This window comes from Panthera tigris, chromosome B1, assembly GCF_018350195.1.
Source record: "Panthera tigris isolate Pti1 chromosome B1, P.tigris_Pti1_mat1.1, whole genome shotgun sequence".
Lineage (NCBI taxonomy): Eukaryota > Metazoa > Chordata > Mammalia > Carnivora > Felidae > Panthera > Panthera tigris.
In genome coordinates this window covers 84,532,801-84,560,669 of record NC_056663.1, presented here as the reverse complement: position 1 = coordinate 84,560,669, position 27,869 = coordinate 84,532,801, and the positions used below count along the sequence as shown (strand labels likewise).

At 42.8% G+C, this 27,869-nt stretch overlaps 1 pseudogene; it reads right to left on the bottom strand.

The window, feature by feature from the left end:
* Positions 1 to 967: 967 nt before the first annotated feature.
* Positions 968 to 25,873, bottom strand: LOC102951425 (annotated as a pseudogene).
* Between the last annotated feature and the right edge of the window lie 1,996 nt (positions 25,874 to 27,869).

The window sequence follows — 27,869 nt, the reverse complement described above, 5'->3', positions numbered from 1 at the left end:
AATAAATTTCATATATTGAAAAAAAAAGTAATTATTGGTAGATACGTAAAAAAATAAAATTAAAAAAATAGTTTAATATCTTTTGCCATTGTATTCACCTGCACTGTAGTCAGAGTATGAACATCACTTTGTATTCTGTGTTTTTTCAGTGTCCTATGCACAGCACATGCATTATATTTTTGTCCCTGAAATTACAGTGCTTACTGGCTTTATAGTAAAGCAGTATAATACTGTGCTTGCACTTCAAATAAGCATTTCTTTACTGCTGGCCACTTGTGTGTGAGTTTTCACAGTTTTATACCATAAAGTAGTGAAATATGACCCTGCTCTAAACATCTTTATACATACTTCTTTATTTCCTTTGGGGTCTATTTTTTTTAGGACATGTTCCCAAATGTAAGATTACCAGACTAACAAATAATAAAGGATTTTAAAAAAAATTGTAACTTATTGCCAAATTGTTTCTCAGAAAACTTGAATCGAGATTCCACGCCATGCCAAGAATGTTATTTCCTCTTCATCACAGCAATGTAAAATTTCAGCACTCTAAATTTTGTTTTTTCCATTTTTATTGATGGGACTTACCCTATTATGTAAATCTTTTCATCATCTTTTCTGCGGTTAAAGTAGGATACTTATAAATTGGGACATGAATTGAGGGCAGAGTCAGAGGGACAGCTTTCTTACACATGGCTCCCTGGCTCATTGGTGTTATTTTTCAGTTTCTTTGGCCCATTTTGCAAGACACATCCTGACCTAAGGAAAGTTCCAGTTATTCTGTGAGGCTAGTTGTTGCCTTGTAGAGAAGTTCCGCTGCTGGGCAGAGGAGGGCACTATTTGTACTAAGGCAGGACAAACCTGTGACCCATTTAGGGAGAGTGATCGCTGCCAGAGATGGCCCTTCGCACTGAGGTCCAATGACCACTGTGGTGGTGGCCGCAGCTCAATCCATGCCTGATGAAATCTGTTAAGTATTCGATTTGCTGTTATTTACTGAGCTCTTCGGAGTTCCAGCTGTGGAGATGGAGACCCCTGGAGTCCTTTCCGTTGCTGACACCAAGGACTTGGTACCCAGGCAGGTGCCTGTCTCACAGTGGAGGGCTTGTTGGCTCTCTGCAGTCCTCAGAATGCCTGACAGTATTAAACAGAAGAAAGTCTTGAAAGCATTTCATGGGCCCAAACTTGAGTGGGTCAGTAGATGATTCTGTTTGCACAGTTGTATTTCCTTCACTCCACTCAGATCATTATAAGCTCTTTCTTAAATGAGATTCTTAGGACTGGCATGGAGACTTTGTAAACTGTGATGGGCTTCTGCCTTGTTTTCTCAGGTGTGATCAGAGGGTTGGGATAAAGGACAGGGCCAAGAATCTCTTTGCCTGCAGGAGGGGTCGAGGGGAAGTTCTCCACCCACTTGGGTGGGTCATGGAGAGCACCTCTTACCAGTGGTGCTTTGTAAGTGATTCAGCCCCACTTCTGCTCTTATCCCCCCACCATCCACTCTAAAGTGTACATCAGATTATGCTACCCCTCTGCTTAAAGTTTCCTAGTGGACCGTACCCTCCTGCCCCCAGCCCTATGGAGTTGGAATAAAATACAAAGTCCCTATTTTGGTTCTTCCATACTCTTCTGCCCCTGTGACCTTATTTCCTACGTACCGTCTTGGTCCTCTTGGTCCTCTCTAATCCACCCACACTGGCTTCATTCTGGCATTAAACACATCAAGCATCTACCTGAGGCACTGGAGGGCTCTGAAGCGTGTTCTCTGCTTAATGTGGCCTGCTAAGGTGAAGAGAGACTGCATTGAGTCTGACTGGGGCTGAGAACTTGAAAGAAAAATAAAAGGGCTAAGTGCTTATGTGGTAGAGCTTGGAGAGAGCGTGCTTCAGGGCTTGTGCCGGCATCTCCCTGGACTAGATGTGGGCCAGAGGGAAGAGACTTCATCTTGAGACTTACAGAGGAGTAAAGAATCCTCAGACACAAGAGGCTGGTGTGGATTGCAGGATGCAAAATAATCATGAAAGGAGTTCAAAACCAGGGAAACTGGTATCCCAGCATGGAAATCTCTGAGACCATAAAAGAGCTTCATTTAAGAGACAGCTCAACATCTGCTGACCTACTGGGACTTTACCGTTTTCCAAGCCCCCAGAGTCCAAAGAAACCTCCCAGTCAAATCAGAACCATGCCATCTCCTCCTCTCCCCCTACCCCACACCTCCTCCTTCTCCCACTCCCACTCTGTGCAAGCAGAATGAAGTGTGGGAGCAGGTGAACAGATCAAGTAAGAGCAGGGGACCGGACCCACCAGCACTCCTCATCTCCCAGCCATGGGAGCTGGAGGAGGGGGAAGATTAAATAGAGACACTGAGATGCTTGATATCTGTAAAAGACTGTGACTTCAAATTACTGAATTGGGACCGTGTTTTACACAAAAGTGAGCAAGGAAGGTAAGGATTCACCCAAATCTTCTTTCAGTCGCAGAATGCTCCCACTGTATGGCGGATAAAGCATGATTCTCAACCTTGACTTCACAGTAGCATCACGAGGGAGCTTTCGGAAATCCTGAGTCTCATGTCACACCTTAGATGAAATAAACAAAAATATTTGCAGGTAGGTCCCAAGCACCAGAATCTTTAAAGGTCCCCATGAGATTTCAATGTGTAACCAACCAGAGACAAAAATGAAGTTGCATTTTGATCATAATCAAGTGGCTCTTTCCTATACCAGAAGTACTTTTGCTTCTGTGTTAATTCCGGTGTCTTTATAATCCTTGGAGTTCTTCAAGAGCTGATGTATAAAGATTTAAAAGTAAATTTTAAACTTTAAAAATATTTATGTTTTATGTTACCTAATTCTACAAAAGAGGGTTATTTTTTTTTTAACGTTTATTTATTTTTGAGACAGAGAGAGACAGAGCATGAACGGGGGAGGGTCAGAGAGAGAGGGAGACACAGAATCCAAAACAGGCTCCAGGCTCTGAGCGGTCAGCACAGAGCCCGACGCGGGGCTCGAACTCACGGACTGCGAGACCATGACCTGAGCTGAAGTTGGACGCTTAGCCGACTGAGCCACCCAGGCGCCCCTGTTTTTTTTGTTTTTTTTTTAAATAGAGGGATAAGAGTTTATTATAGACAAGAATCTGAACTATTTCCTACATTTAGTTGTGAGAAGGCTATGTACAACTCAAATTGTTAAAGTTGATAAATGCATGAGGACTTTATAAATATGCTGTAATGTGATGCATTCTTGATTAACATTTTTTAAATGTTTTTCTTTCTTTTTGAGAGAGGGAGACAGAGTATGGGTAGGAGAGGAGCAGAGAGAGAGGGAGACACAGAATCCAAAGCAGGCTCTAGGCTCCAAGCTGTTAGCACAGAGCCCAACGTGGGGCTTGAACTCATGAACGATGAGACCATGACCTGAGGTGAAGTTGGACACTTAACCGACTAAGCTACCCGGGTGACCCTTTGATTAACATTTTTAATGGGACATATGCTCTAATTTATCAATATATATCCAGCTTGATAAAGATTTGGATAGCACTGGGCTTAGGGAACATTGCAGAAAGTCTTGGTCGGGTCTGACTGTCTAACTTCAATACCAAAACAAAGTACCTTGAAGAAAATTTCAGCTTGATGGAAAAGGCAAAAGCCTTACTTGTGATTTTTTTTTTTTTCATACAAATCTCTTCTCTTGTGGTGTTTATTGATTTCCCAAAGCCAAGTGTTTGGACTGACTTCATCAGAGTCACTCTGGAAGCATGTTGAAAGTATTCATTCCCCGGCTTAACCCAGACCTCCAGAGCCAATCTTTCTGTGGGTGAAGAGTGGGCAGAAATCTTTTAACAAGGGCTCCTGGGTGGTTCTGATGCCCAGTCAAGTTTGGGCAACACTGGAAAATGCCAGCTGATAATGAGACCTTAGACTAAGTATCAAACCCACAGTGGGAAGAGAGAATTTCTCAATTAGGAAGCAAACTACTAGCTGTTAAAAAGAAGTGTGAGTAGCTGTGTGCTGTGTTTTTACAGAGCTAGCCACCTGTGGTGCCATCTGAAAGATTCTTTAGCAAATAGTTTAAGTCATTTTAGGGCCTTTGGGAGAGTTTCTCATATTTTCAGTGGGTTGGAGTGGGAGTCACACGGAAAATTTCCACAGAAGTTTTCTTCATCTGGTTGTTTGTTAAAACGACTACTTAGGGAAATAGGAAAGAGGAAGAATCCTGGCCATCTTATGGGACACGAAATCCATCCGGTCTTTCACGAGTCTTTCACCATCTTTCAACTCCATGTAGCACAGGGAAAGAGGAATAGGCTTCGAGGCCAGGCAGTTAGGAAATCAAATCCTGGTGGTGCTACTTATGAGTTATGTGAATTTAGCCAAGTTCCATCACCTCTCTGAGCATCAGTGAATTCATCAGTCAAGGTAGGGTTAGCTGTGTGAGTGAACACATTTAAGCATGCATTCAACCAATACTGAGTACTTTCTATAAATGTATATTCCTGGCTCCCGGGATACAGCAGGTACCTACTGAATAACAGCCAGAAGTGAAAGAATGGCCCGGTCCGTAAGTTGCATAGGGTATTAAATCTGTAAGCAGTGCCAGCATATTTCTGGAAATGTTCTGAGTTAGAGAAAGATGTGATTACTGGAAGTCATCACATGGAGTATTTTATGTGGTTGGAAGAAGTTCTTTCATGAGGGGACTGGGACGGCCGTAGTGTGGGGTGTTGTGCAGATGGTGAGACAACAGTCTTAGGTGACATCCATTGTAATTGCACCCCCTCCTACTCTCAGAAGTGTCCGAGGCTACAAGCTAAATCATGTGGTCATCCTATTCAAGGGTCATGTTCTAGTAAGAGTCAGTGGTCACTGAACCACCTTTTGGGGCAGAGGGCTTCCTGCAGGGCTTTGGTGGTCCTGTGTGGAGGGTGTAAGCCTGGGGCTGGAATGGAGCTGCTTGGGTCCTCAAGGAGAGGCTGAACATTGCCTCTGGCATATTTCTCCATGTAGTACTCAGTTCTTTTTCTAAAACACATTAAGCAACATAGTAGTCTTTGAAGAAGCACTAATAGACCCATGGATCAAGCTAGTCCAGATGTGACTGCATATACTAACTACCTCAGCAGTAAGGTAGAGGAATCATGTATCCTGAAGAGCACCAGGAAGTACCATCTTTAGTCTTCATGATTGTTTAAGCTGTATCTGATTCATTTTTCTCAATCGCTTCTAGCTGTTGCAATCATACATGTCTCTAACAGTCTCTTGCTAACTTCTTCTTCTTCTTCTTTTTTTTTTTTTTTAAGTTTATTTATTTTGAAAGAGAGAGGTGAGAGTGCATGCAAGCCAGCCCAGGGAGGGGCAGAGAGAGAGGGAGAGAGAGAGTCCCAAGCAGGCTCTGCGCTGTCAGCCACATGGGGCTTGATCTCATGAACAATGAGCTCATGACCTGACCTGAAATCAAGAGTTGGACACTTAATTCACTGAGCCACCCAGGTACCCTGGCTCTTACTAATTTCTGATTAATGAGATCACCAAATTTGATAATTAAGTGTTGCTGTTTTTTTTAAATAAGTCCTGAGTGATGATCCAAAGGTCCGTCCTATGGATTGTAGTGAATGCATTTTGAGACATCTTTTAGCATCTCTGAGGTTACTCTACTCCTTATTTCGAGGACTTCCCTCTACTTGAGACTGCTAGGTAAGTGTGGCATTAGCTGTACTGGTAAGGTGTGGCTCTGGTTTAAAGGTGAACTGCGTTCCTGTAGAGAACCAGCTATACAGACATGTGGCCCCTCTTTTCTATCGGTGCTCACTCCCTTGATAATCTCTTTTGGACTCTTGGATTCCATGTCATCTCCATTTGGATGACTCCCAAATTTATATTCTTAGTGTGGACTTCAGATTTATATATACAGATGCATATTGGACTTTCCTCATCGATGTCTAATAGGCACTTAAAACTTAATATGTCCAAAATAAAACTCTTAATCTTCCCCAATCTGTTCTTCCTGCTCATTAGTTGGAAATTCCATCTTTCCAGTCGAACAGGAAAAAGTCATCTTTGACTTCTGTCTTTCACTCATACTACATTCATTATGGCAGCAAACCTATTCGTTTTACTTTCAAAATATGTCCACAATTCGGGCGCCTGGGTGGCTCAGTCAGTTAAGCGTCCGACTTCGGCTCAGGTCATGATCTCATGGCTCGTGAGTTCAAGCCCCATGTCAGACTCTGTGCTGACAGCTCAGAGCCCGGAGCCTGCTTCGGATTCTGTGTCTCCCCCTCTCTCTGCCCCTCCCCCACTCACCCTGTCTTTCTATCTGTCTCTCTCTGTCTTAAAAATAAATAAAACATTAAAAAAAAATCAAAATATGTCCACAATTCAACCACTTTGTGTCATCTCCACTGCTGCTACTTGGATCTAAGCCAGTCTCATGTCTGGATTATTTCAGGAGTCTCCCAGTTGAGACTGTTCCCCTCCGCCCCCCCCCCCCCATCATATGCACCTATTTTTCATTCTTGGTCCTATTATAGTGAGTTGCCGCCACAGTGATCCTGTTAAATACAACTCAGATCATGTTAGTTTTCCTTCTCTCTCTTTCTTTCTCTCTGCCTGTCAAAATCATCCAGTGATTTCACAGTTCACTCAGAATAAAAGCCAGAGCCCTTACAGTAGCCTAAGAGATGCTATACAATGCGTACTCCATCCCCCTCTATCACCCCACCTCCGTAAAATCATCAAACAAGAGACTGTTCTTCCTTGGTTCTGCTCTGACTACACTGCCGCCCTTGCTGTTCACAGAACACAAACATGCACACCCACTAGCTTCCTCCCACCAGGCAAGCTTCCACCCTGGTCATTGCCCTTGACCTCTCCTCTGTCTGGAATGCTTCTCTCTGGGTTATCTACTTGGCTCATTTCCCTCCGTTCCTTTATGCCCTGACTCAACTGATTCCTTCCCAGTAAGGCCCTGGCCTCACCTCCAGCCTTATCCCCTCCCTTCTCTCCTCTTTGCCTTCATTGCTTTATTGTTCCTCTCAGCACTGATCACCATTTGACATACTTGATGTTCTGCTTATTTTATCTTTTCTTTTTTTAAATTGCTTGTGTTCCTCAACTTGAATGGAAGCTCTGAGCAAAATGTTTGTTTTTTTCATGCTTCTTAATCTGTTTGGATAATAGTTATCCAAATCTGGAAGAGTATCTGACACTTAGTACTTCCTCCAATGTATTTGCTGAAGAAATAAACCAAGGAATAAATGAAATAAGGAGTCCTATTGATGTCAACTGAGATTTGCTGAGAAAGGTCGTAACAAATATTACAGGTTTGTTTTTTGTTTTTTGTTTTTTTTACTTAGAGTCATATTAAAATAAAGGATCTTCAAGGATTTCCCCCCGCTTAATAGCTCAATTTTCTTTTTGGGTGAGTTCAGAGCCCTTTCTAGTATCATTAATCTACATGCTATTCATATTTCGATATGGGAAGTATCAGGGAGCTAATAGAAAGGGACACTTTTTTTTTTTTTTTTTGAGAAATTCTGATCTGGTTCTTTAAGTAAGCAGAAACTGTGAGCCCTGCTGGTACACTTTGGTATTCTGTCCTTGCCCTCTTTGTCATGAAAAAGTGAAATGAGTTGCTACTGTTGCCTTAGGCAAAAGGTATACCCCTCCCTTTGTTCTGTTTATGTATAGCAAAATCTCTGTCTTCCCTGAGTTTGCAGAGCTCTGGAGGGAATGATGGATTAATTTGGATAAGGGGCCCAGGGGCTCTTTGAAAGGGAACAGACTGAATCTCTAACCTAGAGGTAGCAAACATTTTCTGAAAAAGCCACACAGTAAATATTTCAGACTTGCAGCCCATATGATTTCTATTATAATAACTCAAGAAGCAACTTAGCTATTGTAATGCCAAAAGCAGCCATAAACAATACTTAAGTGAATAAGCATGGATTTATTCCAATAAGACTTTATATTTCTAGACACTGAAATTTGAAATTCACATAATTTTCCCATGTCACTAAATAGTCTTCTTCTTTTGACATATATTATTTAACCATTAAAAAGTGTGAAAACCATTTTTAGCTTATGAGTCATATTAAAGTAGACACTGGGCCAGAATTGGTCCACAGGTCTGTAGTTTGTCGGTATTTGCTCCCTTATCCTTTTTTTTTTTTTTTTTTTTTTTTTATTGTGAGAGAGAGAGGCAGAGGAGAATCCCAAGCAGGTCCCATGCTGTCAGCACAGAGCCCAACATGAGGCTTCAACTCACGAACCATGATATTATGACCTGAGCTGAAATCAAGAGTCGGATGCTTAACTGACTGAGCCACGCAGGCCCTCCTCCCTAATTCTTGACTACTAAGATAGAGGACAGCTCAGAGGTTTCCTTGGTTGAAGTAGGGACTTGTTTCAGCATACAGGAAGCAGTGTTGTGCTTTGAAAACCACTGGCCAGTGTTCACATAAGAGAGAGAACCATAACCTTGGGTCCATTGTTCACGTAAGAGAGAGAGCCATAACTTTGGGTCCAAGGTTCGTGTAAGAGAGAGAACCATAACCTTGGGTATATGTGTGGGGTAACCTTAGAGGCCACGCAGGGTTTGGCAGCATTGACAGGACAGCAGGAGGAGATGCCCACCCTCTGGGTAATGTAGGATCAGCGATCGGCAGGCATTGGTGGTCTAATCTGGCATCCCGGTGTCTCATTCTCATTTGCAAGATGGACTAATCCCTTTTGAAATCAGTAGGCCTCCAGGATCTTTGTATAATTTGTGATGGGGCTGGTGAGAATTCTCCAGAGGTAATTACTGGGCTTCTTACCAATGTGGTTATATGGGGTCAAGCCAACTCTATTGGTAACTCAAGCAGGTGAAAAGGGGCATACCTGGATCCCATAGCATGGCACCTCCTGAAATCTCCATAAATACTAAATTTAAGTTTATAGAAACATAAGCCACCACCTAGAGCTTTGGGCAGTGTTTTTATTTTATTTTTTATTTTTATTTTTTATTTTTTTTTAATTTTTTTTACCGTTTATTTATTTTTGAGACAGAGAGAGACACAGCATGAACAGGGAAGGGGCAGAGAGAGAGGGAGACACAGAATTGGAAGCAGGCTCCAGGCTCTGAGCCATCAGCCCAGAGCCCGACGCGGGGCTCGAACTCACGGACTGCGAGATCGTGACCTGAGCCGAAGTCGGACGCTTAACCGACTGAGCCACCCAGGCGCCCCGGGCAGTGTTTTTAAAGGCATTTCTGAGATCAAAAAGAAAGGGACAAATGTGTATTGATCTACCATCTTCTGGTATGGTGCTATGGGCCATCACCTTTGTTACCTGCTTGCATCTTCCCCAGAAGGTAGATATGTTTGTTTACAGGAGATAATTAACCTGTCCGGTGTCTTACACATAAAGGGTGGTGGTGTCCATTTCTGAAGCCAGGCCTCCCTGGCTCTTTACGCCTCCATTGCATTTCAGGAGATGAGTAGCACCCATTCTTTGTGTAGCACAACAAAAAGTGTGTTTGATTTATTGGCATAGATCTTTCTCAAGACCCCTCACTGTCATTAAAACTCAAATCCAAATCCATCTCCTTCATACCTGGCTCTTTTTCTACTACCAATTAGTTTGTAGGTGTTGAGAAAATACTTTAAAATACAATGTCTATTCTTTTATGAGGATGAGTTCTATCTTTCTTGCCATTGTGAAATTTCTCCCAGAGCCTCAGATACTCTTAGGTTTGGGATATACTTGGAAGACCCCCACCCCCAGTGTCCCTTAAACACCTTTCCTTTTAGTTTAGACACTTGAAAGCATATAATGCCTCTCATCTCCCTTTTTATAAATGAATCATTCTCACCCTCTTCAACTGTTGCTCAAAGACCAGACTGCTCACCTGTGGGCCTCTTCAGGTTTCCTGATACCTTTTTCCCCTTTCTTCGTTGTCTCATATTACCACAGTGTCTTGGCTAGGAGGAGGGGAGTATATAATAGAGTGAAATGGCCTTGTAATTACTGATGTGCTGATTGTCTCCTCCTTTAGGAACTAGAGAGAAGATACTGTCTGGACAGGGGATCCTGGTTCTACCCTTTCTCCTGGAGCACAGTGACATAATGTGCTCCTTAGATAAAATATTCAGGTAAGATCCACCAACATCAAATATCTGTATGTAGCAATATTAGAGGGATGTTTCATAGTGGACTTTACAAGGACCACTAAAGATTTTATTGAGAAAGAAATGCACTCTTTCAAGACAACTTTGAATCTTTATGTGCACTGATACATGACAATCTGCAAGGGAAACACGGAGGGTTGAGATACCAGTTTCTCATTCTTCATCACTAAGAAAGTGGTGAGAACACTTCCTTCAACAGGATGGCTAAGGGCCTACTTTCTAGCTGGTGTGAGCCTGTGCAGTGTTTCACACTGTTCTTGTCACGCATGATATGGTTTTACTTCAGGGACTTTCTAACTGAACATGGGAGTTTTACATTTCTGATTGTGCCCTTCATCCCTTCTCTTGCACCTGTTTTCACTTTCCAGGGATTTTTTTTGAACTAGAGTATCTCCTGATCTTTTGTTCTGTGAGGATGGGAGAGGTTTGGAAGTGCTTTCGGTAAGCCAGGGGTAGAAATGGAACATGGAGCTCACACTTGCACAGCCGTATGCTGCTTCCTTTGAGCTGCTACCATGGCTCCCGTGGCTGCAGGAGCTCAAGCTTCCCCTTCCCATTTATGGTGAGGGTGATGGTAGCGCATAGATAACACCAAGCAGAGAGCCTGAGTCTTTGTTAGCGCTCATGAGTGCTAGTTAAATTTACCCCTGACCAGGTCTGGGAAGGCACAGAGTGTGCCTCGGCATGTGTACGTGGAAGGGGCATTGACTCTGTGCCAGCAAGGGCCCTGCCACGCGTGTTACCGACGGTTTGCAGGCTGCTGACCTGAATTGGTCCAGGTTGGCTGCCTGCACATTCAGAAACTTAAAACTATCCAAGTTCAGTTATAAGATCTCTAAAGGAAACATGTTCAGGGGGTCAGTCCTCCTTACCCATCCAGAGGTCAGTTTAGGGATTCAGAGGGACAAAAACTGGAATACATCTCAAGAAATCATAGGGTTCTAATGAAAAACCAGTTAGAGCAGACAGATGGCCAACACATACTTCCAACTTTGTTTAGGATATTTAGAGGAGTTATTTTTATATCATGTGAAGGCAACGCCTGACAGCAGGTGTTAGTCACCACCATTTAGACAGTGTCTAATAGAGCCTTAGGTATGGAAGCAGGATTGCTGGCATTTCATTTTGTCATTTTCTCTTAAGATGTCAAACATACTTTTTTAACAGCATTTTTAATGATTTCAGGGGACAGTTTACCAGCTCTCATCTCTGAGCTGCTGACAGACTCAAAATAGAACATTCTTTCCATGTCTTTATAAACCAGGTGTTTCAAGGAAAAGAATATCAGGTATGTCATTCTTTTCAAATTATAAGATTTAAGTGAACTATGGGACTTGTTTGCTGTTTATTACAAGGGATAGAATTGAGGTTAAATCATCTAATTGGCAAAGCAGGGCTCTAGGGATCTAGCCCCAGCTGTCCAGCTGAAATAGCAGTGAGAACCAGATAAAGTCATTTTCGTTTTCTTGGAAACTCACTTTTTCATTGGAAAAGAGAGTCCTTAAAAAAGAAAGTTTAAACAGTGAGGGGGAGGAGAACACTCAGTGGAAGAATATTTTAGAAGAACTTTGCTCGTCCAACAGTCTTACCAGTTAATTCTATCGAGTATCTCATTGAAGACCTGCAAAAAAAAGTTTGTATAAGAATAAAGAAACAAACTGAATGAAGAGTAGGGAAGGGAAAGAAGAAAGAAAAAAGCAATTAGAGGGATATTGAGGGAGGATATTTTCCCCGCACATACAAACACTCAACAAGTATAAAACAACCCAAGGAAGCAGTGGATTGGGCTCATTGAGGAAAAAAGGACACAACCAAATAGGGTAAATTCAGGAACAAAAGTTCTAAGGATAAGTCCTTAGGAAGCAATTATCAAATACCCACTTAAGATTTATGGGGTTGGGGAGCTGATTGCAAAATGAGTTGGATGAATCAAAACATATGTTTCTGGTGTTTTATCTACCCATGAAGGAGCTTTAGGAATAGAAATAGAACATGGTTTCAAAATAAATATCTGAAAAGAAACTCCGGGCCCTTCTTGGCTTAGTTTTTGCTAATGACTCTAAGCAATTCAATTGGTTTCTATGTGTGTAGCAATTACTGAGAAATTAAATTGTTGCTGGAAAAATATAATCCTTAATTAAGGAGATATTGCAAAATTCTAGGTGAAATATTGGTGAAAAATAAAATAAGTAGCAACCTTTTTCTAATTATATACCTAAATGCAAAAGCACATGCTTCTGATAAAATACTGGTGGTGAGTGCTTTTTTAAAACTTAATAAGCACTTGTGAGCCTTTACTATGAGTACTAACTTAAGTACCTAGAATAGTACTCAAAATATTTACTGAAATAAATACTAAAAATTGCAGGAATATTTCCAGAAATATTCCCCATCTCTGTTATTATGGCATGTCACATGTTACTCCTTTATAAGACTAAGATAGCCTCAATGTACCTAATTTTACAATCAAAGCATTTTTTCTCCTTTACTATCACACAATCATGTCTCCACCTAAATATTTCGGTCTTTCTTTTCTTTAGACACTGAATTTAATAACACTTGAACACTTTACTTTTGCATTTTTATATAGAAGAGATAACAGAATACAGAGTTAAGGATTGGGATGTGGAATTCATCTTTAGTAATTGTGACCTCTTCTATGGTCAGGCCACAACTATTGAATAATATTTGAGAACACTGAACAAATTAATCAGAGAATATTAGAGTTGGACAGAGTTATGGAGCTTATTTATCTTAAATAGATTATTTTACAGACTCAATAAGAACTTTTTGACTCCTGTTCAGCGCTGGGTTGGCTTCTGGGATCCAAACATGGAAAAATGTAGGCCTGAAGAGGTCCTGTGATATAGCCAAGGTCACATCCTATACCAGAGACCTCCTTTTTGATCCACTTTCCACCTTCTCTGTTCTGTACTCCTGGATGCTGACTTTTATATTATATCATTATATCAGTAAGATTTCTAGTCTTCTGTCTTCTAGTTGAGATTAGAACACCTATGGAGAACACTGCCCAAAGATCAGAGAATAAAAAGAGTTATGTAAGGGTATTTATCCTCTTGTTCCTTCCCTTTGTGGTTGCCTTGAGCTGGTTGCACCCTTGGAATATCACAGAGCCCTCTCCACACAATTCACCAACTCTGGATTCCGATAACTGCTCCCCTTTGTGTTTTCCTCAGGCTACAGGTGGCAGAGGCAATTTACAGTTATCAACCCCTGGTTCTACATTTTCCCATGTGGTTTCCCTATACCCTGCCCACATCTTTGTAAATAATTCTTTAATTAAATTTTCCTTAAACTGCCCAGTTTTAGCATGCCATCTGTTTTCTGTTGGGACCATGAGGGATATACAACTTATAGAATGATTTTCAGTTTACTTGATTTGTTATGTCCTCTGGGATGTTTATAAACCAATTTTTACTTAAAGTTGACAAATTTCTGATTGTTGACAGAGCTTTTTTTTTTTTAATTTTTTTTTTAAACATTTATTCACCTTTGAGAGACAGAGTGAGCAGGGGAGGGACAGAGAGAGAGGGAGACAAAGAATCAGAAGCAGGCTCCAGGCTCTGAGCTGTCAGCACAGAGCCTGATGCGGGACTTGAACCCACGAACTGTGAAACCATGACCTGAGCCGAAGTCAGACACTTAACCGACTGAGCCACCCAGGTGCCCCTAGAGCTTATCTATTTTTAAGTCATTGATACATGCAGGAGTTGAGGTTGGGACCACGGCAGAGTCAATATGGCGGCACTGGAATTTTACATTCAATTTGCTTAAGTTGATACTTAAATAGATGGTGGCTCAATCACATTCTTTGATTCTGAATGCTGTCAAGTGGGGTTTCCATTTGGTGAGAGATACCTGTCCTGTCCCTCTTCTCTAAACTCACAGGAGAGGGTAAGTCATTTTGTTTTGACTGAATTGTTACCAACTTGGATTGTCAAAGCAACAAAATTGAGACCGTGTTGGCCTAGACTTGTGGAAGAGGGGTGCCTTCAGAAGTCTCAGGAAAGGCTACTGTTTGTCTTTCCTACCCTCAGCTCTCTAAAATTCTATTTAACTGCTGGCTTATGATTTAAATCTTCCAAGAGGAGTGCCCATTCTTGAGCTTAAAGCTTTGATTCTTATTCAAACTGTATTCTCCTTGAGAGTAATAACATGTTAAACTACTGGTGATTAAAAATGATCTCAAGTAACAGTGTTTTAGATCTTTCTGAGAAATTTGGGAACAGAGAGAGATCCAAGGGGTTTGGATACTACAATTAATGTGTAAGTGGGAGAGGAGGCCAGTGGGGAGAATAAAAAGGAGACGCTTTCATGTCAGAAAACATATATCATAAATTTGCCAGACTTAGAAATGAGGTATGATTTAAGAAAAAGTTTAGAAAACTCTTTCTCAATTATAGAACTGCGTATAATGAATGTCCATTGGGAAAATGATGAAAAGCAATTTGAGTGAACTGCCTGCCTTGTTTTACTGGTCCCAGCCTTTGAAGCATTACACGTGAATATATGTTACAGTCATGTTGAATGGGATGACGTAAATAATTAATACCAGTATTTATTGACTTACCGTATGCTAGGCAGTGTTCTTTTTTTTTTTAGTATGAAATTTATTGTCAAATTGGTTTCCATACAACACCCAGTGCTCATCCCAACAGGTGCCCATCACCCACCCTCCCCTCCCTTCCACGCCCCCATCAACCCTCAGTTTATTCTGTTTCTAAGAGTCTCTTATGGTTTGTCTCCGTCCCTCTCTAACTTTTTTTTTCCCCTTCCCCTCCCCCATGGTCTTTTGTTAAGTTTCTCAGGATCCACATAAGAGTGAAAACATATGGTATCCGTCTTTCTCTGTATGACTTCTTTCACTTGGCATAACACTCTCCAGTTCCATCCACGTTGCTAAAAAAGGCCATATTTCATCCTTTCTCATTGCCAAGTAGTATTCCATCGTATATATAAACCACAACTTCTTTATCCATTCATCAATTGATGGATATTTAGGCTCTTTCCATAGTTTGGCTATTGTTGAAAGTGCTGCTATAAACATTGGGGTACAAGTGCCCCTATGCATCAGCACTCCTGTATCCCTTGGGTAAATTCCTAGCAGTGCTATTGCTGGGTCATAGGGTAGGTCTATTTTTAATTTTTTAAGGAACCCCCACACTGTTTTCCAGAGTGGCTGCACCAGTTTGCATTCCCACCAACAGTGCAAGAGGGTTCCCATTTCTCCACACCCTCTCCAGCATCTCCTGATTTGTTCATTTCAGCCATTCTGACTGGCATGAGGTGATATCTGTGTGGTTTTGATTTGTATTTCCCTGATGAAGAGTGATGTTGAGCATCTTTTCATGTGCCTGTTGGCCATATGGATGTCTTCTTTAGAGAAGTGTCTATTCATGTCTTCTGCCCATTTCTTCACTTGATTATTTGTTTTTCGGGTGTGGAGTTTGGTGAGCTCTTTATAGATTTTGGATACTAGCCCTTTGTCCGATATGTCATTTCCAAATATCTTTTCCCATTTCGTTGGTTGCCTTTTAGTTTTGTTGATTGTTTCCTTTGCGGTGTGGAAGCTTTTTATCTTCATGAGGTCCCAATAGTTCATTTTTTGCTAGGCAGTGTTCTAAGTATATTATACTTATTAACACATTTGGTTCTCTAAACAGTTTTGTGAGGAGAATATATTATTGGTCTCTGTATTGGTTTCCTAGGGCTGTCATAACAAAGTACCACCAACCGGCTGCCTGAAACAACAGGAATTTATTGTCTTAGTCTAGTGGCTGGAGGTCCCAAATCCAGATGTTAGCTGGGTTGGTTCCTTCTGAGGGCTCTGAAGGAGAATCTGTTCTAGGCCTTGCTCCCAGTTCTAGTAGCCTTTGACATTCCTTGACTCGTAGATGGTCTTCTCCCAATGTCACACTGTCTTCTTTCTGTATGTTTCTAACTGTGTTCAAATTTCCCATTTTTATAAGGACACCACTCATACTGGATGGATTAGGGCCCACCTCATCTTCTCTTGATCATCTGCAAAGATCCTACTTACAAATAAGGTCACATTCACAGCTGCTGGAGGTTATGACCTCAGCATCTATTTGGGAGACATAATTCAATCCATACTGGTCCCATTTTAAAGATGAAGAAGTTGATGCACAGAGCAGCCCTCTAAACTGCCCATGTCACTGAGAAAGTAAGTGGCGGCAGCAGAGTCAGGGCTCTAACCATCCCACTATATTGCCTCTCATAAAGGAAGCCAGATGCAGAAAGACTGGATTACAATACAGCCAAATGTTTGCTAGGGTGGTATGTGACTGAAAGGTTTTGCCATCTCACAGCTTAGGGTGGTGGACATAATCTAAGATGCATGAAATAATTTTAAATTGAGATTTACATCAGCACTATCTGAAGATGTGTCTGGTTAAGAACATTATAATTCCTGGGGTGCGTGGGTGGCTCCGTCGGTTAAGCGTCCGACTCTTGATTTCAGCTCAGGTCTTGATCTCAGGGTTGTGAGTTCGAGTCCTGCATTGGGCTCCACACTAGGTGTGGAGCCTACTTAAAAAAAAAAAAAAAAAAAGGAAGAACATTACAATTCCTTTTACTAGATGATCTGCTCTTTGTGTTGAAACTTCTGATGAAGACAAAAGAAAAGAAAATTGTTTTTTCACATCTACTGGATTATTATTGAATCATACTTTTCAAATAGTAAAACGTACATGCCCTAAATATAATTTGGTGTGGGCCGATAAATGTATATACCTGTATGTTAACTATGGGACTGAAGGTGTTTCACATTAGTTTGCGTCCTAACTACTTTTTATTGGGCTTTGTCTTTAACTGGACATGGTTTCTTCAGCACCTGCTTTGGTACATTCAATCCACAGCTTGTAAGTGTGTTTGAGGGATTATCATGGCCGATATTTTTTCCACCATTGACATGAAATAAAAAGCAGGACTCGGAAAGCTAGAGAGGCACTTAAAGCAAGATGGAGAGAGGAAGAAAGGTAGTGGCAGCCTGTGTGTAGGGCACTATGGCAGCACCTGCTGTTTTACCCACCCTCTGCCCGGCACCTTTCTCCTCTCTCATGTCACAGCCCAGTGCGGAGGAAAAGGCACGTGCCTCTGACCTTATCATCACCTTCTTGCCCTCTGAGGACAGTCTGAAGCCGTCCTTACTGGAATGTGATGTTAGCGCTAGTGGTTCATGTGGGGAGTGAGTTTAGTGACTTCCCCGCATTCTTACAAGAATAATGGAATTCCAGGGGCTCCTGGGTGTCTCAGTCAGTTAAGCGTCCGACTTCAGCTCAGGTCGCAATCTCGCGGTCCGTGAGTTTGAGCCCCGCGTCGGGCTCTGGGCTGATGGCTCAGAGCCCGGAGCCTGCTTCCGATTCTGTGTCTCCCTCTCTCTCTCTGCCCCTCCCCCGTTCATGCTCTGTCTCTCTCTGTCTCAAAAATAAATAAAAACGTTAAAAAAAAATTAAAAAAAAAATGGAATTCCAGAAAGACATAGGGTAGAGAAGCATCCGAGGTCATGTAGAAATCCTCCACAGAGACAATTGAACTAATGGTCCCTTAAGGTTGCTTCCAACTCTGTGATGCTAGAATTTATTTTTCAAATAAAGAAGTTAAGGCCCTGAGAAGTAAGTGATGTAAAAAATACCATGTGAACAGTTAGTGCCAAGGTAGAACTGTGGGGCTGGTGAGGAAGACGTTGGTATACCCATCATCAGATCCATGAGACTCCCATGTCAGTCTTGGGTCAGAATCGGCATTCCTTCTGCCTCACTTTAAGACTTTTGTTTCCTACTCAGACTCCATGACCTTTCAAGCTCTTGTTAAGAGGCCCATTCACCAAGTAGGGGGAAACCCATAGAGGGTGGGGGTAAATGTGCCAACATACGGCACACTGCTCCCCCTTCACTGGCATGGCCACTGCAGTCCTATTGAAATAATGGCTCACAAGGCCCACAGCCCACGGGGACCACCACCTGATGCCCCTTAGAACGCTGACTGCTGGCTTAGAAACAACTTTCCTGCTGATAACTTTGTTGTTGTCACTATAAATCTGGGAACAAGAAGAGAAACAGTATTTCATTAAAAGTTCTGATTTGTTTTGCATACCAAGCCAAGAACCGAGGTATCTCAGATTTTATAAGTTGCTCTGTCAGTCAGAGAGAGACCTGTGGAATTTGCAGTGCTTTGCACTGGGGAGTAGATTGTAATTGGATAGGCGAACTCCCCTCCCCCTTTTCCCCCCTCCCCTCCTCGGGAAGTCAGCCAGCCATAGGAGGCTCTGGAATGATGCATGTCTAATCACAGTGTGCAGACAGTTTGCTCCTCTGTCTTAGTTCCTGTCATCAGAGTGTATATTTACCAAAAGAAGAGCGTTCCTGTAGTGTCAGTCTGGTGAAAAGTATGGCAAAGAAAGCAAGGGTGGCTGTGAAGTAAACCCGGGACAGCATGGGACAAAACTGAGAGGCAGCGTCATTTGCTGTCACTGCCCGCAGCCATTCCCTGAGGTCAAGCACCCCTGTATGGCCTCGTCCTTTCCTTCCTTCCCACAGCACCTACCAGAGAGCTCTGTACTTCTTAGTCCCTCTGTAAGCACTGCTGCTAACTGACCTACCTTCCAGACTAGCTCCCCACCGTAGTGCAAGCTTGTATCAGCCAGAGAAGGAGCAATTCTCCCGTCAGACACCCTGCCAAGCATTTTGTCCTGGGGCTGCTACAGAGAGATCAAGGAGGAGACAGCACACTTAATCAATTTCTGAGCTTTATCCTCTACGTATGCGTAAGTATACAGTAACTAGTAATGATTTATCCTAACACATCTTCCTCTGAATTCTAGAACATTTTCTAAGCAATACTCCATCAATCCTCCAAGCAGCTTTTAACACGGATAGGAAAATGAACATGTTTTCTACGACTCATAAACAGTATGGATGCTCTTAATAAACCCAGTTTTATAGAGACTGTGGTGATGATTTCTCAGCCCTAGCTAAGTCAGAGATATGAGTTCCCTTTGGGGCAGGCACGCGCTGAATCGAAAGTTGTGTGCAAGTGGAAACATGACTGGATCTGTCTGATACCTGGTGCCTTGTAAACATTAAATATGTGTTGAGTGACGTGTGACTCCACAGAAAATACCTTCCTTATTTTTCAAAAGGTCTTTCTTATTTTTGAAAGGACAAACACACTACATATAACTGTAAAAATATTCCCAAGCACATACAAGAAAATGTGAAAGTCATTCTCATTATCACGTGCTTTCTGACTCTCTCTGCTGGTAATAGCTGTTAATAGTTTGTGCATGCTTGCAAACAGTTTTTCCTACATGTATATTTGTGAAATATAAAATATAAAGATCTATATAATGTGAATTATTAAGGTCTATATATCATTCTGTAACTCATTTTCATCACTGAGTAATACATGTTGTGGTATTGTAAAATCTATAAATCTAAGTTACGCTTTTTAATTGCAACATACCTTCTTGTTAGCCTAAAAGATTTTTAACCCATCTCCTGTTGATGATCATTTATGATGTTTCCAAATGTTTTCATATTCCAAAAAATGCTACAGTAAATGTTCTTGTGAGCAGAAATGCCACAATAAATATTCCTGTGGCATTCTTTGCAATAAGAAAAGAACTGTTACAATTTTTCTTGGAGAGGGAAGTGTTTTTAATGTAAATTCTTTCCTCAAGAAAGAATCCCTTTCAAAAGGTGATTCCATATATCAGTTACTTTCATATAAATGTTTAAGACCATCATTTATTACTATTCACAAGATGACACGTTGGCTTAGTGGTTCTTCTCAGATTCAGTCACATGCCTGCACAGTCAGCCTGGAGTTGTCTAGGCAGACCCATTGATCTTGGGGGAGCTCTCTCACATGTCTGGGGTTTGCTAGCTATTGTCTGGTCTGATAGACACAGTGTTTCTCCTAGAAGCTTAGCCTGGGCCTATTCTCTCATGACAAGACACAGGTCAATGAGGAGAGTGGAAACATGTAAGCATTTCTTCAAGTTTCTTATGTCAAGCTTGCTATTATCCCACTGGCCAAAGCAGGCTACATGGCTGAGTATGGAGTATGAGTGGGAGGGCATTGGCAAAGGTGTGAAAAATTAAGATAATTTTTCCAGTTGATTTGTATACATATTCAAAAAAGTTTCCAGATACTGCCAAATTGCCCTCCCCCACAATTTGTTTTTACCACAACAAATGGTATATAGGAGGGTTTTGGAAACAAAATTCAGTCTCCCAGGGTGAAATATTAGGAACATAGTATAATTTTACTTTAATGAACTTTGTCCCTTCCTTTTGATTTCTGCTGTTATATTCTAAGACTACTAAGTTTATTATAGTTATTGCTTTTTTCCATTGTATAGTTTTCCTAAAGATTTATAACATTTTACTTTCTTTTTTATACCTTTAATTTTTAACTTTAATTAAAGCAACTTTAATCATTATTTTTGCCTTAGCCATAATTAAAAGGGAATTAATATGTACTGTTAGTCTTTTCATAAAGCAGTTTCTACATTCCTAAGCATGTATAGTTTGAATTGCAGCTTAGTTTAATGAAATTTTGTTATTAGATAAGTTTGCAAAACGTGGGCATGGGTGCTATATTTTCTGAGATCACTTACATCTAACAATCCCATTTTGTTAAAGCTTTTATACATAAACTATTTCTCCTTACTTATCTACTATCTTTTAGAATTGAATGTTCCTATGAGATCTTTGAAATATGTGATTTTTTCCCCTCTCACTCATTCATTTAATACATATTTGTTGAGCTCCTACCATTGGACAGGCACTATTCTAGATACCGAGAATATAGAAATAAACAACATACACACAAATATCTTTGCTCTCCTGGAGCTTAAATTCTATGGGAGAACATATATAATAAGCAAAATGAATAAATAACTAATGACCTATATCGTATAGATAAATAAGTAAATATAATTTAAGCAAGAAAAGGAGGGATATGGAGAGCCACAGTGAGGGTTATCTTTAAATGGGGCAGTCAGGAAAAGAATCCATGAGAAGATGACATGTGAAGGAGATGAGTGAAAAAGACTTATATATTTGCATCAGGAACATTCCAGGCAGCATGAACAGCAAGTGCAAAGGCCCTGAGGTGAACATGTCTGGCATATTTGAGGAACAACATGGAGGCCTGTTTACTTGGAGCAAAGGAAGTGAGGTGAGGAATAGAAAGATGAGGTCAGAATGCTAACTGAAGTTAAGATCAGGTTGGGCCTTACAGATCATTTAAGAAATATGGTTTATATCCTGATGAGAGGTGAAACCTGGATGGGTTCGAAGAGAGAAGGGACAAAGTCTGACTTAATGCTTTAACAAAAATATTCTGGCTACTCGTGGGTGACTTTCAATTTGTTGTCGTTTGTTTTCCCCTCGTGGATACTCTGAGACAACTTAAAATTTTTTTTATATTTAAAGTAGGAAAACTTTCTTAGCATATCCATATTAGTTGTGGTGGTTTCATTAATATTTCCTGTAACATACTGTATAGCTTCTGATTAACAAATTTTTGAATTTCATTTGCTGTTTAATATTTCAGGGGCACCCATTATCTGTTTGTTGAAATGCTTGTGTTTGCCCTCCTGTTGTCAGTTTTCTGTTAAATACTTCCCTATCTTTGCTTCCTATATATTTGGTATATACTTTTCTCAAAACTATCCCCCACATCTCAGTTATTTTTCTCTCATTTTCATTTCTTCCTGCTCCATATTTATATATCGTTTCTTAGCTGTCTGTGATCTTTGACTTTTTTCATTACCTTACCCTTGAACATTTTTTATTCTGTCATTTTCTTTCCCCACCTGACATCTCATTTCGTAGATAATTTTCTTTATTTTCTGTCATAATGCAAAGTCTAAAAGTCTAATTTCTTGGACTGTGCTCATTCTAGAATAGTTTTTTTTTTTAAACTTGTTCCAGTTTATTTTTTACTTTTCTTCCTGCTATAGTATTTTTGTGTTGTTGATGAGCCTTTTGTATTCACACTTTTCATTTGAAAGGGGTTGGTGCTGTCTAGGCCTCATCGACCCACGGGGCTGGGTGGATTCTATTTTGTTCCCTTCTGTTTTCCTCTGGGTCCTCTCAGTACCCTCATCTTACAATGTGCACTCGAGGCCAGGTGTTGATGGCTTAATGCTCTCCTCAGTTTCTGAGAGTTGGGGGATAGTTGCTGGAAAGAACAATTACACCTACAAGGGGCGTTAAGTTGCTTCTCTTTCTTTCTCCATAGTTATTATTTTTTGAAAAGGGTGTGTGGTAGAAAACTGAATCTTTTTTCCAAATGAGGTAGGAACAAACAGTTCTGTCCCTTTAAACACGCACAATACTTAGGAGGCTTGTTTCACTTAGAGTGGAAAATTATTCTGGGACAAAGTCAACACAAAGAAACAAACAATAGAAAGCAGGAAAGAGAACCGGTTAAGTGCAGCTCCAGAGTCCAGCAGTTCTTGGGGTCATGGTTACATGCAGCCCAGCACGGGCATCTGTCTGTCTGTCCTACACACTTGAGATGGAGGTGGACCGGCTGGATCAGGTAGCTGCTTTAACGTGGAAAACCTGCAGACGCCATCAAGTAGCTCCATCCAGACTTTAACAGGACAGACAAAAGGAATTCATTCCATAGGCTGAAACGGAACAACAAAAACAAAACTACATTGTTTCTTTCCCCCAAGTGAAATCAACATGAAAGGTCCTGTGTGATTGCAAAATTAGGAGTACAAATGGAATGAACTGAAACATCAAAGACTCCATTATTTTATAAAGAAAGTACACGTCAAAATATTCTAATTCCACACAGTACAACAGACTGCTGTCTTATCTACCAGTGCCAGCACCAAGGGTCCTGGGAGGGCAGTGAGGAGGGCTCCTGAACTGTCCCTGCAGCTCTGCTTGCACCGGGCGCTGTCCTCCCCAAGGACCCCTAATCTCTGCTTGGAATTACAAGCGGAGCTCAGAGTGGGGAGACGCTTGCCCAACCGGGTTTTGTTGCATGTGCTTTTTGTTCAGGTGCGACTTTTCTTTAAGGAGGTTTAAGGCCGCCTGGGTTTTTGTGCTTTCAGTGCTGACGTGAAGCCCAACCGGAAGACCCTCTACCCACTGACACAATGTGCTCCCAGTGTAGGTAAAGGACAGTGTCCCCTCTGGGCAGCACAGAGTTGATAAAAAAGTAAGGAAAGCTGTCCTGAAAGCTTAGGCAGTTAAGTTAGAGGTGAGCTGGAGGCAAGGACGGTGATAAATAGGTTAGGAGTTAGAAGCCCTGGGGGCACAACATCACACATCAGAAGCCTGGAGGCACAGCATCCTGACTGTGGCTTCCAAGACCCTGGGCAGACAGAATGGGAGCCACCGGTACAGAGCAAGCGCTCTCCTCCTATACCTCCGCCCCAGGTAACCCCTAGACTCATTATAATGTATTTGCATTGCTGTTTTAGCCCCCCTTCCCACCCTGGCCTTGGGGGAAGCTGTCGTGACTGTGACTGTTGGGTAGAAACCTTGTAGGGTCAAAAACTCCTGGTCCCAACCTGTGGGAGGAGTCCCCAAAATGACTGGAAGCAGCCTCTATTAGAGACCACTCCCCATAACCCAAGGCCCCACTCACACAAAAAGAGAGCACCCCTGTACCCTCAGGGCAGTTGCCCCCTCTGGGCCTGCCTGCTCCCCCTTCTTGGGAGAGTAGTACTGTCCCTCATAAACTCTTTTGTGCTTGCTCCCTTCCTTCTGGCTGGCTTTCTTTGAGCGTGGATGCTCCCGTAAACCTTTTGTGGGGAATGCAAGAACCAAAATAGCCATTCCCACAAGGCAGGCTCTCCCAGTGGTAATGGTCCCAGTCACTAGTTTTAGGCGTCTTTCTCACTGCTGGCAGCTGACAGCGGTCCACACTCAGGGTGATGATGATTCTCTTGGGTCTTCTGTCTTTTTAAAAAAAAAAAAATTTTTTTTTAATGTTTATTTATTTCTGAGAGCATGAGCAGGGGAGGGGCAGAGAGAGAGGAGACACAAGAATCCGAAGCAGGCTCCAGGCTCTGAGCTGTCAGCACAGAGCCCAACGCGGGGATCGAACTCACAAACCGTGAGATCATGACCTGAGCCGAAGTTGGTTGCTCAACCGACTGAGCCACCCAGGCACCCCTTGGGTCTTCTGTCTTGACCTGCTTCAGCTCTGGCTGCTCTGACTGGTCGCCATTCTGGTGCTTTGTGGGCAGGGAGGCTGACACCCATGCACGTCTGGCCAGCCTGTGCAGAGGACCCACCAGTGCACCGTTCACCAGGCCATGGACGGTGGCAGGGATTGGCACCATGTGAGTTGCGTTTTGCGTTATAGTTTTTATTGGTAGCTGGCGGTGACCTGGACAGGGGTGGTCTATGAAATCTGAACGACCCGGCTAGCAGTGCCTATAGGGTGAGGCATGGCGAATCACAGGAATAGGTTCTATTTTCACCTTTATTTCTTTATGATCTTCATTCTCTTGCGGCTCTGCCCTAGTGGGGGGCCAGCATGGCTGCCTGAGTGACCACTGCCTGGTCAGTGACGGTATATGTGTTCGCTGGGGCCAGGCTGGCCACGCCAGTAATAGACACTGCTGGGATCTGATGGATGATGTGAGTCGTCTGCACGACAAGCTGCTCAGAGGTCCAGGTGGTCACAGGGGCTGTGACTGTGTAGGTGACAGGCCTGATTGCTGGTGGCAGCTGCTGCTGCTGCGTGGCAGTTAAAAGCCCAACTAGACAGAGGTGAGCCTGGTGCACTCTGGACAGACAGGGCCTCTTGGATGACAGGCAGTTGGGACTGTGAGGTTGCAGACTCAGGCTCCAGGTCGGGAGGGGGTGGGGCGCAATGAACCTTCTCTCAACAGGCTCTCAGGGGTCTGGGCACCACTGGCCTGAGCAGACCGCACTCCGGTGTGACTGGGAGGGGCCGGGGCACTTCTATATGAAAGAGGTCCCCCAGGGGATCTGCAGCAAGGCACGCCCCTGTACCATCTTTTCCTAAAAGCCTGCTCTATTCATTTGCTTTCAGGGGCAGCATCTATCCTCCAGAATGAGCCTTTGCCTAGTTCTTCCTGGGAACGTGGTATTTTGATGAGATAACGATTCAGAGAGAGGCTGTGGCAGACTGAATTCTGCCAGCCCTTGTCTACCGTCCTGTAGTGTGGATAATTTTTAGTGATGTGAGTATAAATTCCATTTAGAGTGAGTTGTTTATCAGGGGCCATTGTAATTGCTTGTACGATTAACTGCATAGGAATAAGGTGGCTTTGAATCATCCTCTGGGCTGTCTCCACCAGAAGCTTCCTTTTCATTTTTTCTGGCTGCGAGTTGTCGGCCTTTAAATTGAGGTCAGCTGGTGTCACACAGCCCATTTTTGTACCCCGAAGACCCTGCTCCGGGGGGGCGGGGGGGGGGGGTCGGGTTGCTGGATGGGTAGGAGTTTGCAGCACTGACGGTTCCCATGGGGTGAGATGATGAAGTGCGCCGTGGTGTCTGGAACGCCTACGGTCAGGGGGTCAGGGGGCCAGGGGCGAGGTGCGGACCTGCGTGGGCTTCACCCCTGAACCTCCCGCTTCTCCACCTTCTCACGTGATCTTGCCGTCGGTGCCCGGGAACCCGAACGTACACACGTGCGGCAGCTTCCGCAATCCCATGGTTCTTGCGGTTCTTGCCCGCAGCTGTTGCAGAGACAGAGCAGGGAGAAGCCGCTGTCGCCCCGGGAGTGAAGACGTGGGGGTGGCGCCGCCAAATGAAGCCTGAGTGGCGCGTGCTCAGGTCCACGGAACCCTGCAACCGGTTGCGCCTGATGGTCACCCAGCGCTTCCTCGTCAGGTACTGGACCTCGTGGACCTCGAGGCATGCCACGGCCCAGCCGCCTGGTGGGGACCCCCTGTCGCCCGGGGGCCTGGCCACCGCCCTCGGCCTGAGAGTGCCCGGCCACCCCTCCCACCGCCAGGGAGCTGAGGGCCACGTGCGCTGCCAGGCCGGCTGGCGACCAGCGGAGGCCACTCCATAGTTATTTTAAGGGACATTCCTGGGGACATTCCTCTTCACTGAAGGGTGTTTTCAGTTTGATAATGTTTCACCCCAGGGGGAGTGTGTATTTTGGGTGCGTTTGGTGTTCATCTAGTTTCCAGGAACCCCTCCTTAATCTGTGGCAGTGGAGAAGAGTGTTTCGAAGAACATTCTAGGTTTCTGGGCCTTGCAGGTCCTAAACCATTGAGTTGGGTTTGTTCCAAGTTGGGGGTATCACTGAGGGTTTCCTGAATCCCCCCCCCCCCACCCCCACTGTTCTGCCCTCTTCCCTGGGAGTCAGGAGAAGTCATCATCTTGTTAGTTCTGGGAGCCCTAATTGTTCTGCTTCTGGAAGAAATTTTAAAGGACTGTTTGAGTTAACTGATGATATGTTCTTTCTTTATTCTTTTTCTTTCTGGAGGGTAGTGTTATATGAGTCTATGTCTCTCTGCCATTTTTCTCTAGGAGTTTCTTACATGTGCTTAATCTCCTTGAAAAGTTCTCATAAAACTTTCTTAGGTGGCTAATTTAAAGACCCATCTCAATTTTGGTCTTCATTGTGTCCGTCCTACTCCAGTGACACCTATCCTAGGCATCCGAGGAAATAAAATGGTGTGTGGTCATGATTAAGATCTTTCAGGGAATTCTCCAGGCAGCTTATATTATTTCTTTTAAAAATCTGTTCTTATCTTTGACCCAAAATATGTAATTTTATAGAGGATTAATTTCTCTCTTTTTGAATTCATGCAATTAAAAAAAATTTTTTTCTGTGCTATAAAACAAGGAAACTGACTGGGGATGTCTAGCATATAGTGTCCTGAGGTATATGGATTTGTTTTCTGGGGCTGCTGTAACAAATTGCCACAAACCAAGTAGCCAGAAATAACAGAAATTTATTCTCATAATTCTAGAAATACAAAATTAACATGTCAGCAGGGCCATCCTCTTTCTGAAGACACTAGGGAAGAATCTTTCCTTGACTCTTCCCAGCTTCAGGCAATTCTTGGCACTTTTTGGCTTGCAGCCGCATAGTTGAGTCTTCAGACCATAACATGGTCTTTTCCCCTGTATGTCTCTGTTTGTGTGTCCACTCCTCTTATAAGGTCCTTATTTGTCCACTGTCACCAGGATTTCTTTTTTCCTTAACTAATTGCATATTTAAGATCATATTTCCAAATAAAGTCCCGGTCTGAGGTTTTGGGTGGCCATTAATTTTCGGGGTATACTGTTCAATCTAGTTAAGTAGGGATTGTGGCCATTAGTGTGCAGAGAGTGAACCCCTCAGGACTTAGGAAGCACATAAATGTTGGTATTTGAGTAGTGAACCAGTAAAAGAGGATTGTAAATCATGGTTTGTCCTCTCTGTACACTCAACTACCCATTGTTCCTTCCAAGCTTGATTATGGGGTGTCTCTAGGTATGGAGTATAATTAGGTGTCAGTGGGGCGGGGGGGGGGGGGGCGGAATCAAGAGGAGTGTTAAGGAGAAAAGACCTTCGGTTTCATAATGAGCCCATTTATTTCTTCAGGTATAAAAGTGAAAGCTTACAGCCTGATCCACAAGAGGATCTGTAAAGTGGGAGCTGCTCTGTAGCAAATATACAAGGAAATTGAAATGGTTTTTGGTTTTTGTGAT